The sequence below is a fragment of the Ctenocephalides felis genome, unplaced genomic scaffold, assembly GCF_003426905.1.
Source record: "Ctenocephalides felis isolate EL2017-DRISC unplaced genomic scaffold, ASM342690v1 CF-g0.4_SCAFFOLD_01492, whole genome shotgun sequence".
Lineage (NCBI taxonomy): Eukaryota > Metazoa > Arthropoda > Insecta > Siphonaptera > Pulicidae > Ctenocephalides > Ctenocephalides felis.
Window position 1 is genome coordinate 51,051,317 of NW_020537646.1, and position 13,696 is coordinate 51,065,012.

At 32.8% G+C, this 13,696-nt stretch overlaps 1 protein-coding gene across 2 annotated transcripts in view; it reads right to left on the minus strand.

Annotated features, from left to right (window-relative positions):
* The window catches only part of LOC113369989, a 63,153-nt gene that overhangs the window by 827 nt on the left and 48,630 nt on the right, over nt 1-13,696 (minus strand). The gene's annotated exons all lie outside the window — the stretch shown is intronic.

Here is a 13,696-nt window from a genome sequence, read left to right on the forward strand (position 1 = left end):
ATTCGAAAGATATTGGTTGGGAATCGTGCTGATTAGTTTTTTTGGAATAAAGTTAAAAAGTTAAAAAAAATCGACGTTTTTTATGATTTTTTTTTGGCGGTAGTCTTATAGATAGTCTTATAGATAGACTAAAATATTACATTCCTACGTCAAGTCGTTTAATTTCAAAAAAAAATCAAAGTTTGCGAAAATTAGTATCGTTTTTCAGCATTTGTCAAAATTAGACCTTTCATCGACGTTTGCTCAAAAACGCCTGAACCGATTTCAGCAATTTAAAAGCCATTTGATGTATCTAGATGAGGATTCCTATGATTTTGCTGACACTTCCGTATTTAGTAGACTTTTGCCTAATGATATAATATATATATATATATATATATATATATATATAAATATCATTAGGCATATATATGTATATATATATATATATATATATATATATATATATATATATATATATATATATAACAATTACCCGTTGAGCTCTTTTGTCTTGGAATCAGTTTACATTATTGGCGGGCTAGTGGCTTTATGTAAGTTTTATTTGATGAAATTATGCTAGAAGTTGATGGTTCAGTTGATACATTCTGATCATTGCTTTCACTATTTGCTATAAAGTTATATTCCTCCGAATCTACAAGATATTTCTTCTCCTCTTTGAAAGACTTTTCAAATTTTTGCACCATTGAACTTTTACCTTCGTTAATTTTTACAGTGTCATTATCACTTCGTATGAAATTGAACAACATATTATTAATATATCATCATCATCATCAAAAGATAAAAGATAAAAGATTATCGTTTCTCAGTTTTGTGCAGCGATCGGCTAAGCCGTTTCTTTGTAATTTGGAAAAGGGTATTAAACTTTTCGTCCACATTTAAGCTCATACTACCGAACCGATTTTAAAAAATCAAAAACTGTTCGTAAGATGTTAATTGGGAATGATATTGATTAGTTTTAGGTGAAAGTCTACCGAACCGTTATCTTGTAATTCGTTGTTGAAAAAAAAATTGAACTGATTTTTATGAAACTTTTTTTAATGATATATATCATGGACTTATTGAAATATTACGGTCTTACGACAAGTAGTTTAGTTTTAAAAAATCATCAAAGTTTGGCAGAATGAGTAGCTTTTGGCGTTTGTTAAAATTAAAATTAGACGATTTACTTGGAAAACGATAGAGTACTTGGCTTTAATGAACATGCTAAACCATTAAAGTCCTACGGAAATTGGTTCAATTATAAAAACTATTGATTTTTGAAAATTTGCTTTTAGAAAATACTCCGAGTTAACGTGTTCGTTCGTTTTCAATTATATGTAATAAATCCACACGGAATACTTATAAATTAATTTATTTTTTATTGTTTAAGACGATTATTTACACATATCGGAAAGTTCAGGTAACTTGCCTCAAGGCAAAATACCAATATCAACTAGTTAAATTTTTTAAGCACAGTCATAATTATTTAACAATTATCGTTATGAAAAAGGTAATCCCAATAAGTGACAATAAAATAACGTCGACTCCGGTATCTCAATGAATTTCAAATTAGGAGATAGTTCAAATAATGGATATCGCACTAGTTTGAAAAAAAAATTATAAATTTCGATTCTCCACAAACCATTTCATCAAGGTCAAACTAGTCGTTTAATATGACATTAAGAACATACACAACAAGCCAAAGCAATGTGAATATAGGTATTATTTCTAAAATAAGGTTTTCAATTGACAAAGCTTGTGATCCAACAAGATGCAACTATACTCCAACTCTATTATTTACATTATATACAAATCTTTAACTCCAACGGAAATTGGCCCGATTTTAGAAATTAAATATTGAAAAAAAATGACAAGTTGCAGGTAAGATGACAAGTTGCTGAAGCCTGATTTAAAAATAATATTAGTTTTATCATATATTTTTCAATCCTATGTTGTCTTGCATATGTGCATTTTAGTATATGCAAATAATAATCCACAAAAAGGGCTTTGATTAAATATTTCCAAACAAAATTTACTCGATTTACAATTTTAATAATAAACGACATATTTCATAACGTTTTGTAAAATCAAAGTATTAATTAATTGATATATACATCCATAGCTGGGCATTAACTCGTTAATCCGTTAATCGTTAATTAACGAAGTTAACATTTTGATTAACGGATTAACTTTTAAGTTAACTTTTAAAAATGTTAACGGACACGTTAACTTCCGTTAAAATGCCAGAAGTCCGTTAATCGTTAATCCAATGCCTACTATTTACCGCACGGCGCCGCAAGATTTGGACCACTCCTGAATGCCGCGGCATTTCACCCAAAGTTTCGGTTAATGTGGCTGGAAACGTATGACAGCAGTAGAGTGGATGCAGTAAGAAAATGCATGGATAAAAGGTAGAAGGTGCCTTACGGCAAAAAGCAGCGGAAAATTCGAAGGACAGAGGTAGTTTAAGTGACGGAGGGAGCAATGCGAGTAACAACGATGATGACGAGGAGGAAGACTTTTTCAATTCTGTCACTCAGTCTATAGAAAAACCAAGGACCTCCATGCGCTTTATTCTCCAACTCTTTGGAGAATAAAGCGCAAAGTCTCGTTAAAATGTGGCTGGACATGAAATCAAAAGACTCGTTCAACGATGCTGCATTCCTCGGGGAACAGATATTCATAAATCTATTTATTAAATACAATACTGCTATACCCTCAAGCGCTGCAGTTGAACGTTTGTTTTTCACGGGTAAAGACATTTTGACACCAAAACGAGCCACGCTTTCAGACAAGAACTTCAACATGTTAATGTTCATGAAGGGGATAAATGCACCTTATGCCCGACGCTTAACCCGTCGCGCGTTTCCTATTTTTCGCAAAAAAAAACTCTTTTCCTTTATTTAGAAAATTAGTTGTTATTGGTATTTAGCCTTGAGGCAAGTTACATGAACTTCCCTATATGAATTAATTTATAAGTGATTAAAAGTATTCCGAGTGGATTTTTTACACATAATTGAAAGCGAACGAATACGTTAACTCGGAGTATTTTCTAAAAGCAAATTTTCACTAATCAATAATTTTTATAATTGAACCAGTTTTCGTAGAATGTTAACGGTTTAGTATGTTTATTAAGACCAAGTAATCTATCGTTATACAAAGTAAATCATCTACTTTTAATTTTAACAAACGTCAACAAAACTACTCATTTTCTCAAACTTTGATGAATTTTTAAAATCAAACTACTTGTCGTAAGGCTGTAATATTTCGGTAAGTTTTATAAGACCATGATATACATCGCCAAAGAAAGTTTCAGAACAATCGGCTTAAATTTTGTTTTCAACAGTTAATTACAAGGAAACGGCTCGGTAGATTTTCATCTAAAACTAATCAGTATTATTCCCAACTAATATATTTCGTACAGTTTTTTATTTTTTAAAATTGATTCGGTAGAATGTGCTTAAATGTAGACAAAAAGTTTAACACTCTTTTTCAAATTACAAAGAAACGGCTCGGCAGATCGTCTCACAAAACTGACAAACTATAGTGCTCATTGAGATACATCGAATGACTTTTAAATTTCTGAAATCGGTTCAGGCATTTTTGAGCAAACGTCGATGAAAAGTCTAATTTTAACAAATGCCAAAAAAACGATACCAATATTTGCAAACTTTGACGAATTTTTAAAGCTAAACGAGTTGTCGTAGGGCGGTAATATTTTAGTATGATCAGAAGACTATGATATCTACCGTCAAAAAATCATAAAAATCGTTGGATTTTTTTTAAAAAAAACTTCATTACAAGAAAACGGCTTGGCCGATCTTTATTTCAGAATCGATTCAGAATTGCGGGCTAAAACGTGGACGAAAAATTTTTCACTTTTCTGCTATTTACAAAAAAACAGCTCGGCAGATCGTCGCACAAAACCGACAAACGATAATCCTCATCGAGATACATCGATTGGCTTTTAAATTTTTGAAATTGGTCGAATCGTTTTTGAGAGAACGTCGATTTACGGCAAAAAATCTGTTCACATACACGCACACACACACACACACATATACTTTTTCCAAACTTGGACTCATTCGATTCAGAATGGCTTGAAACGTCGAGAAAACATAAAATTAGCGAATCGGATTTTTTTATGAAAACATAAAATTCTCCTTCGGGAAGTTAAAAATTCTTGTAAAAACAATATGCAATCATAAAAACGGAAAGTTGACCAATAGCGTTATTATCACGGTGTGTGCATAAAGCGCGTCGCGAAATTATTTACCCTTCCCATCACCCTTGTCAGCAAAAGTAAGCAAAGCTCTTACCCCCTACCCCCATGCTTACGTAAACATTTTGCAATTAATGTAAAAAAATAAAAATACTACTTATGACGTTATCATCATCCAGACTCCCCTGCCCCCCATGTCAACCCAAAATAAGCAAATCAACAACCCTCCTTGCCACCCTATAGTGCTTACGTAATACTTGAACGGCCCCATATTAACGGATTAACGATTAACGTTAACTTGCGTTAATTCTTCCAAAATGTAACGCTTTAACGTTTAACGAAGCTAACTTTTTTTGTAGCGGATTAACGATTAACGAAGTTAACTATTTGATTAACGGTGCCCAGCTATGTATACATCTTTTTTTAATAAAATAATTTGTTATGACGGTCTATAGAAAAAAACTATTGCAAGCAAAATGTTAATAACTTAGCACTAAATTGCTTCTTATGACAAAGGTTTTTTCCAAATATCAAAGCATTATTAAGTTTATCATTTCTATTGAAGATCTATAGATATTGCTTACAACAGAAAACTTAGTTTAAGTTCTAATGAAGAGTCATTTCTATAACAAATAAAGAATAATTAATCGTACAATTTTTCAGTATCATGCATGATAGTATGTTCAAATTCTTCTAAACAAATGGATTAACTTGCAATTATGTATTTGAGCAAAGTAATTAAACCCTCATTCATTATTTCACTTTAACGCTTTGCATTTATTTGAAGTTTTCTATAAATTCTATATTCTAACTTACCATGAATAATACAACAAAAATTCAAACAAGCTTTAACTAGTGGTGTATGGAATCGTGCCTCAAGGCAAATTGCTGGAACATCCTGTACCGTAACAGAAAGTTCGAGGGATATTAAATGTTTTCAAATAGATTATTATAAATACTGTAACATTAATTAAAATTAAAATCTGAATCATTTTCGATATACAATAAAAAAATTTGAGAAAAAAAAATTGAAATAATTTTTTTTCCAAAAGCAATTATTTTGTCAACACAAGCATGAATCTTTCACATCGGATGCTTAGTTCCCTCCATTGTTTTCTCCTTAGTTCTCTCAACTGCCATTTTTTGTACATTTAGCTCTGTATCTTCAAAATGGCTGGACCTGCCTTTGCCAAAAACTAATCAGCACGTCTCCCTATGAATAGATTTGAATACGATTCAAATCGGTTGATCCGTGCGCCCGAAAACGTAAACGAAAAAATACGGACACACAAAACACACACACACACACATCCATTTTTTCTGAGGTATGCCAAAGACCTCTGAAACGTGAAGATTGTAAAAATTTTCATTTTCGATTTTCGGCCAATTACTATAACGTACCCTACGGAATGTAAAAAAATTAAGAAATTAGTCTAACGGTGTATGAATCAAGCAAATTGGTAGAACTTCCCGTACCGTAACGAAATTTTCGAGGAATATTAAATGTTTTCAAACTGATTAACATAAATACTGTAACATGGTCTAATATTTATAAAAATTATATAGACTAAATTACAGAGTTAAAATTATTTATTTAAAGTATATAAGTAAGCTTTAGAACTCTAGCCAGAAAATAAAATAAAATCTGAACTATTTTCGATATAAAAAAAATTAAAAAAAAAAAAATTGAAATATTTTTTTGCCAAAAGCAATTGTTTTGTCATCACAAGCAAAAAAATTTTTGAATCATTCAAATCGAATGGTTGGTACTTATTTCGGATAGTTATTACTTGGAAGTGTAATTATTAATATTTATTTAGAACATGTTGAGTGTATTGCGGAAATCATTAGAAAAAATTGAAAAAACTTTGAATGAATAGAAAATTCAGTTAAAAAACTGTGATTATTTATATTTAGAATGTGTTGAGTAAATTGCAGAAAGCATTAGAAAAAAATGCTTTTAAAAATTGATTACAAAATGCTAATGATACTCTACAGAAACATTAAAAAGAAATTACAATACTAAAACTAGTCAACTTTGCAAACAATAAAGAATCCATTATCATATATTATTGATCCTCAATCAATTTTACAAATATGAGACGACAAAAGAAGAGAGAACTTTTCATCCAGTTATGGAATAGAACTAGTGGTGAATGGCATCCTGTAAAGTGTAAAGTGAGGCAATTGTAACAACGGGTTTATGAGCAAGTATTATTAATAAAATTTACAAATACTGAAACAGTGAAACAGTGCAAAACTCTACAACACTTTAAAATTCAATATATGTATATGTATATACATATATGTATGTATATATATATACTAGATGACCCGACAGACGTTGTCCTGTACCCATGTTTACATTTCAAAAGTTCCACATATTTTAATATCCTATCATATACTTTTTAATTTACTATTTATGGTATTAGCATAACCTATATACGTATTGGAAACTTTAGTTTTTTGATCAGTATAATAAATACAGAAAGAATAAATATAGTATCTATGGTAAAAGAACAATAACACCTTTGTTATTTCCAACCAAAATAATTGCTACAAATTTTATAAACGCGTACACTATATGTTGATGTTGGGGGGTTTCTCAACCCCTTTCGAAGTATTTTATACTTCGAGGAAAAATAAAAAAATTAAATGTATTCAGAAAACAAAAACCAATGGTAAACAAATATAAATTAAAAATAAAATTCTTCTTACTCCGTAATCAATAATAAACTAAAATATATTCTATATAAATTTTATATAAATGAAAAAACAAAAATGAACACTAATTAATATTGTATGAAAATGTTATCTGTTTTGGAAGTCCAAGCCGCGGCAGCTATTTGGTTGGATCTGGAAACATCAGCGTAGTCGGTTGGATAGGTTGAAAAGAAATTCGAATACACTGACAAATAAAAATAACTGTTGACTTGACACACAATAGAAATTTAATCCACTGATAATATTGAACTGATAACAAACACTGAAAGGAACTGAATGTATTGATTGCAAGTAACTGAATGAATGAATTAAACCAAAATGAATGAAAGCCACGGAATAAATCGACTCGAACACTGAAAGGAACTGAAAGTAACTGAACGAATGAAAGGCGCGGAAAGAATTGATTTGAATGGAAACTATTGCCTGCATCGGCCTTTTTATGAGTCAGAATTGCCCGATTGCCTAAATTTGAAACGTGTTGTCCAAGTAGAAAAACAAACCTTTTACAGGTCCGACAACCTACACAGGTGCGGCGCAAACATTTTCCCCCGACTAAAAGGTTAGCCTTTTATACTTCTGAAAATACTCGAAATTGGTACATAGTGAACCTCATGATTAGGAAGGATAGAATTGCCAAAATAAATTCAAACTTTCATTCAGAGTAGATCGGTTACGGAAGCCTGACCTCGCGCCAGGGTCCCGCTCTCACGACCTACCACATTCACACGATCTAGATTGCGGAAGTTTTATTTTCGCGCTAGGGTCTAGATTTTTTGGACAATTACAAGAATCTTCCAGAGACTATGAGGGGTGTTCTCATCGCCCTGGAGATTGAAAATTTGGCAAAACTATATATAGAAGCAAATATATCATGAGATAGAAAAGTTTTTTTTTTTTTTTGAAATGAATAATTCAGATATAAACTATTGAATAGGTAGGGGGCATAGTTTGACAACAGGCCGCTTGATTAGGGTATTTCCCGTTTTTACCAATGCTACTCGAACCACTCCATCAGGGCCCGGAAAAACCTCTTCAACTCTTCCCAACCCCCAATGAAGCGGACGCGCATTCTCTTGTTTTACAACTACCAAATCACCCTTTTTAATAGGATTAGTGACTGTATTCCATTTCTGTCGGACCTGTAGCTCGGTTAGATATTCCACATTCCATCGCTTCCAGTAAGAAGCGACAATATGATCTAACAATTGTTTTCTTTTAGTCAAATTCAAGTTTTCATAGTCAACGGGCAAATCCGACAGAGGCTCTTGCATTAAGAAGTGCGCAGGCGTAAGAGGTTGAGGATCCGATGGATCATTGCTCAGCCAACATAACGGTCTTGAATTCAGTAAGGCTTCGATTTGATTGAGGACTGTATTAAACTCTTCGTAGGATAAAATTTGCAACCCTATAACTTTAAACAAATGGGTCTTCACTGATTTAATATTCGCCTCCCATATACCTCCAAAATGTGGGGCAAACGGTGGATTAAATTTCCATTCAATGTCATGTAAAACCAATAATTCATTGAAACGCTTTTTATACTCTTCGGAATTTAGGAGAAGGAATAAGGAATCAAGAGTATTTTTGGCTCCTATAAAATTGGTTCCACAATCGGAGTAAATACATTTGATAGGACCACGCCGGGCTAGGAATCGTTTCAAGCAATCTAAAAATGTATCGCTTGTTAAATCTGAAGCTAATTCGAGATGTATCGCCTTAGTGGCTAAACAGATGAACAAGCATATATAAGCCTTGTAGGTTCGAGCGCCTCTGTGACGACTCATGGAGATATTGAAGGGGCCTGCATAATCAACGCCGACGTTTAGGAAAGCTCTACTGGCTGTTATGCGCGGTACTGGTAAGTCGCCCATGAATGGAAAAATGGGTTTCGGATTCTGTCGAAAACAAGTTATACACTTGTTAAGACGATTGCGAATTATTGCACGAGCCGACAAGATCCAATATTTTTGCCTCAATAAAGATAATACTAAGTTTGATCCAGTATGTAAATTATTAATATGGTAGTAATCTATGAGACAATTTACTACTTGGTCTTTTTTTGGCAAAAGAAGTGGATTGTTATTAGTTGTTAATCCTAATCTACCTTTAACGCGTAAACAATTATTAGAATCCAAAACCACATTTAGTCGGCAAAACTTCTTCGAACAAGACTTTCCGTTCGTTAATAGTTTGAATTCTTCGGGAAAATGATGTTCTTGGACTAAACGAATAATAATAACCTCGGCTTGTTTCAAATCTGAAGTCAAAAGTCGGTTTCGATTTGTTATAATTTTACAAAACTTCAATATATAAGCGAAAATTCTTACAAGTTTGCACCAATTAGAAAATTTTTGCGTTAATTCATATAAAGGATTGATCGGTGGTATGACACTCTTTACTATTAGAACGTTAGCTTTTCTTTCTTGATCAATATCTCCGGAAGGTTCAACCGTTTTTGCAGGCCAAGTTGATATAGGACCATTAACCAATCCGGCCCAAACAACCAATTCTTATGTTGGATAAATCCTTAGGTCGAAGACCTCGAGAAACACAATCGGCTGCATTTTGATTAGAAGGAATGTGAAGCCATTGTGCATTAGGAATGAGATCCCGTATTTTTGTTACCCTATTGGCTACAAATGTTTTCCAACGAGTAGCCGGTCCTGCTAACCAGTGAAGGACAATCATAGAATCGGAAAAACAGTAAATAGAATCAAAATCTATACTATGTTGGTTATTCGTTAATATAAATTCAGAAGTTTTGACAGTAAATGACAGGCACAAAGTTCAAGCCTGGCTAATGTTTGGTTTTTAATCGGTGTTACACGCGATTTTGAAATCAACAAGAAATTCGGATTGCCAAGAGATTTAATATAAACTACCGCTCCATACGCTTGCTCTGAACTATCCGCGAAACCAAATAATGAACATTTGTTTTGTTTTGATGTTTCGAGATAACGCGGAATCTGATAGTTATTAAGATGCTCTAATTCGGAATATACGGCTAACCATGATGTAATAATAAATGATGGTAATTCCTCATCCCAATCGATTTTTAATGTCCAAATTTTTTTCAATAATATTTTTATCTTAACAACTATCGGAGTTAGGAAACCCAGAGGATCCCAGATTCGCGCTATTACTGAAAGAAGTTGTCTCTTTGTCCATTTTCTCCACGTAAGCTTTATTTCGAATGAAAAATTATCTGATAAGGGATCCCATTTTAATCCCAATACCTTTGTAGAAGATTCCATTTGAAAATCCGATTTAGAGAAATGTTTATTTTGTACATCAGAATCAGAAAAAAGTTTACGCAGATTAGAATTATTAGATTCCCACTTTTTTAATTCAAAACCACCAGACGATAATACAGTCTGCAAACCCTCGCAAATGGTTTTAGCGCTATCCAAGGAGTCGATACTTGTAACCACATCATCAATATAGACATCGTTCTCAAGAATTCTAGAAATAGATTGAGAATATTTGGAACATTCGTCTCGGGATAGTTGTTTGATGGTTCTGATAGCTTGAAAGGGAGATGATGATAGACCAAAAGTTACGGTATTTAATTCATAGATGCCAATGGGTGCATCGGGAAACGGTCTCCATAAGATTTTTTGATATTTTCTATCTTGTTTACGAACCCAAATATTACGATACATTTGTTTGATATCAGCTGTTAATGCTATAGGCCCGAAACGAAAATTTAGAAGGATTGAACAAATGTCGGTTTGTAATTTAGGACCAACATGCAAAATTTCGTTCAAGGAAGTGAATTCTGAATTTTTCGCAGATGCATCAAACACAACGCGTAAAGGCGTGGAGGAACTTTCTTTTTCGACTGCGAAATGAGGAATATAATATCCATTTTTTATTTTAATAAAATCATCGACTTCCTGATCTACCGGACAATAATCGACAAAGGATAATTGGTTTTGAGTCAGGTAATCTTCTATAACGGCGGCATATTTTTTATGAAATTCGGGATATTTCAAAAATTTATTTTCAAGCATTTGGTATCGCTTTAAGGCTAAATGAAATGATTTGTATAAATTTCTGCCTTCACTTTTAAAAGGCAGCGCTACTACATATCGTCCATCTGGAGATCGCGTAGTAGTTGTAGTAAAATGGTTTTCGCATAAATCATCGTTAGAAGAGAGGATTATTTCGGGAATGTCTTCTAATTGTAAGAATTTATTCATTTGTAAATGGAAATCTGAATCTGAAACATTACATAAATTAGTAGAAGTGCCGGTATTTTCAAATAAATCAGGAATGGAACCTAATATTAAATAACCCAACCGGGTTTCTAGGGCCACAGGTAATCCTTTATCATTTTTAACTTGATTAGTGCCAAGAATTTCGCCGAAAACATCGCAACCCAAAATTCCGTCGACCTCCTGGGGTGTATGAAAGTTAGGATCCGCTAAAGGATAATTCAGAAATGTTTTGATGGATGAAATCGGAATGGTAATTTGTGGTTGCTTTCCCACTATCTCGTGTACTACGTATGCACAGACCGATAACTGATAAGAATCAATTAAAGATTTCAAAGTGAAATTAACTAATCCAATAACTTTATGTGACGAATTGCCTAACCCGATCACTTGGGTTGATATTGGAAGAATTTGTAAATCAGCCTTTTTGCACCAAGTTAATGTCACAAAATTTCTATCGCTTCCCGAATCAATAATTGTACGTAATAAAATGTTTTCTTTTCTAGTAGTAACTTTTACTACTGCTGTCGGCAATATGGTAATATGATGTGCGATTTTGTTTTGATTAAATGCGCATAAAACCGTACTACTTGATTTGGAATTAGAAAGATTATTTTGATCCGTACTCGCAAAATTGCTACCAGTATGCAATAGCGAGTGATGTCGTTCGTTACATAATAAACAGGTTTTATTCGATCGACACGTAGTCGTTATCTTATGACCCAAACAATTGTCGCATAAGTTTAATTTTTGAATAAGGGATCGCCTATCAGGTATACTCAATGAAAGAAATTTCGAACAAGTAAACACTCTGTGTTGTTCCCGACACACAAAGCATTTGTTATCATATTTATTTTTTAACAAAAATGACCGGCTAATTTTAGTGTTTTTGTAATTGGGTTTGTCATTAGTGAAATTGTTGGTCATACCATATACTTGATTTTTTGCCTGTTGTGACTTTTGAAGAAAATGCAGGAGGTCTTGGTATTTGGGAAACTCACCTTGATAAAAATGCTCGAATTTTTCTTGTAACAACGGATCGAGTTTCGAGAATGCCAGTGACGTAATAAGGAAATCATAGGCGTCGGGAATATTCAATTGGGAGAGCGCTTGCACCGCGGTATCGAATTTTTCCAGGAATGAATTTATTTGTCCAGATGAAATGGTTTTGAATGACAATAGTTGTTTGAAATAATTGGTGGCTAAGTACCGTTTATTTTGGTATTTTTTTATGAGCGCTTCCCAAAGAATTTGATAATTATTTGCGGTCGGTAGTATAGAATGGAATATTTTTAAAACCGGACCCTGTAACGCTCCTTTTAAAAAATGAAATTTTGAAACATTATCTAACTCGGTATTTTCATGAATTAGTGAATTGAATGTTTCATAAAATAATGGCCATTGTTGAATATCTCCTGAGAATTTAGGTACTTCAATGGACGGTAAATGTTGTTTGGGTACTATGTCTTTAATTGAAGAACTATGCGCATTTTTATTATCTAGTAATTTCTCAGCGTGTTTTATTTTGGCATACATCGTTTCAAGGGCCTTTATTGCGGAATATTCCGGAATGAAACTAGGATTATCTAAATATTTTAATTTGTTTATTTCATCGCACAATTGAATAAATTGTTCACGAGCATTTTCAGTAATATATAAATTTTCAAGAAATTGTGTCTTATTTGAAGATACATCAATCTGTTGCGATAGATCGTACGTTTCTTGCACAATTGAAAAGTACATCTCTCTCTTGGCGGTTAAACGTGCAATTTCTGCACCAATATCGATTTTAGGCGCCATTATATATTTTTTGTTTTCTGTATACACCCAATTAATCCTAATAATAATTAGGATCCGGCTCGAAGGACCAAATGTTGATGTTGGGGGTTTCTCAACCCCTTTCGAAGTATTTTATACTTCGAGGAAAAATAAAAAAATTAAATGTATTCAGAAAACAAAAACCAATGGTAAACAAATATAAATTAAAAATAAAATTCTTCTTACTCCGTAATCAATAATAAACTAAAATATATTCTATATAAATTTTATATAAATGAAAAAACAAAAATGAACACTAATTAATATTGTATGAAAATGTTATCTGTTTTGGAAGTCCAAGCCGCGGCAGCTATTTGGTTGGATCTGGAAACATCAGCGTAGTCGGTTGGATAGGTTGAAAAGAAATTCGAATACACTGACAAATAAAAATAACTGTTGACTTGACACACAATAGAAATTTAATCCACTGATAATATTGAACTGATAACAAACACTGAAAGGAACTGAATGTATTGATTGCAAGTAACTGAATGAATGAATTAAACCAAAATGAATGAAAGCCACGGAATAAATCGACTCGAACACTGAAAGGAACTGAAAGTAACTGAACGAATGAAAGGCGCGGAAAGAATTGATTTGAATGGAAACTATTGCCTGCATCGGCCTTTTTATGAGTCAGAATTGCCCGATTGCCTAAATTTGAAACGTGTTGTCCAAGTAGAAAAACAAACCTTTTACAGGTCCGACAACCTACACAGGTGCGGCGCAAACA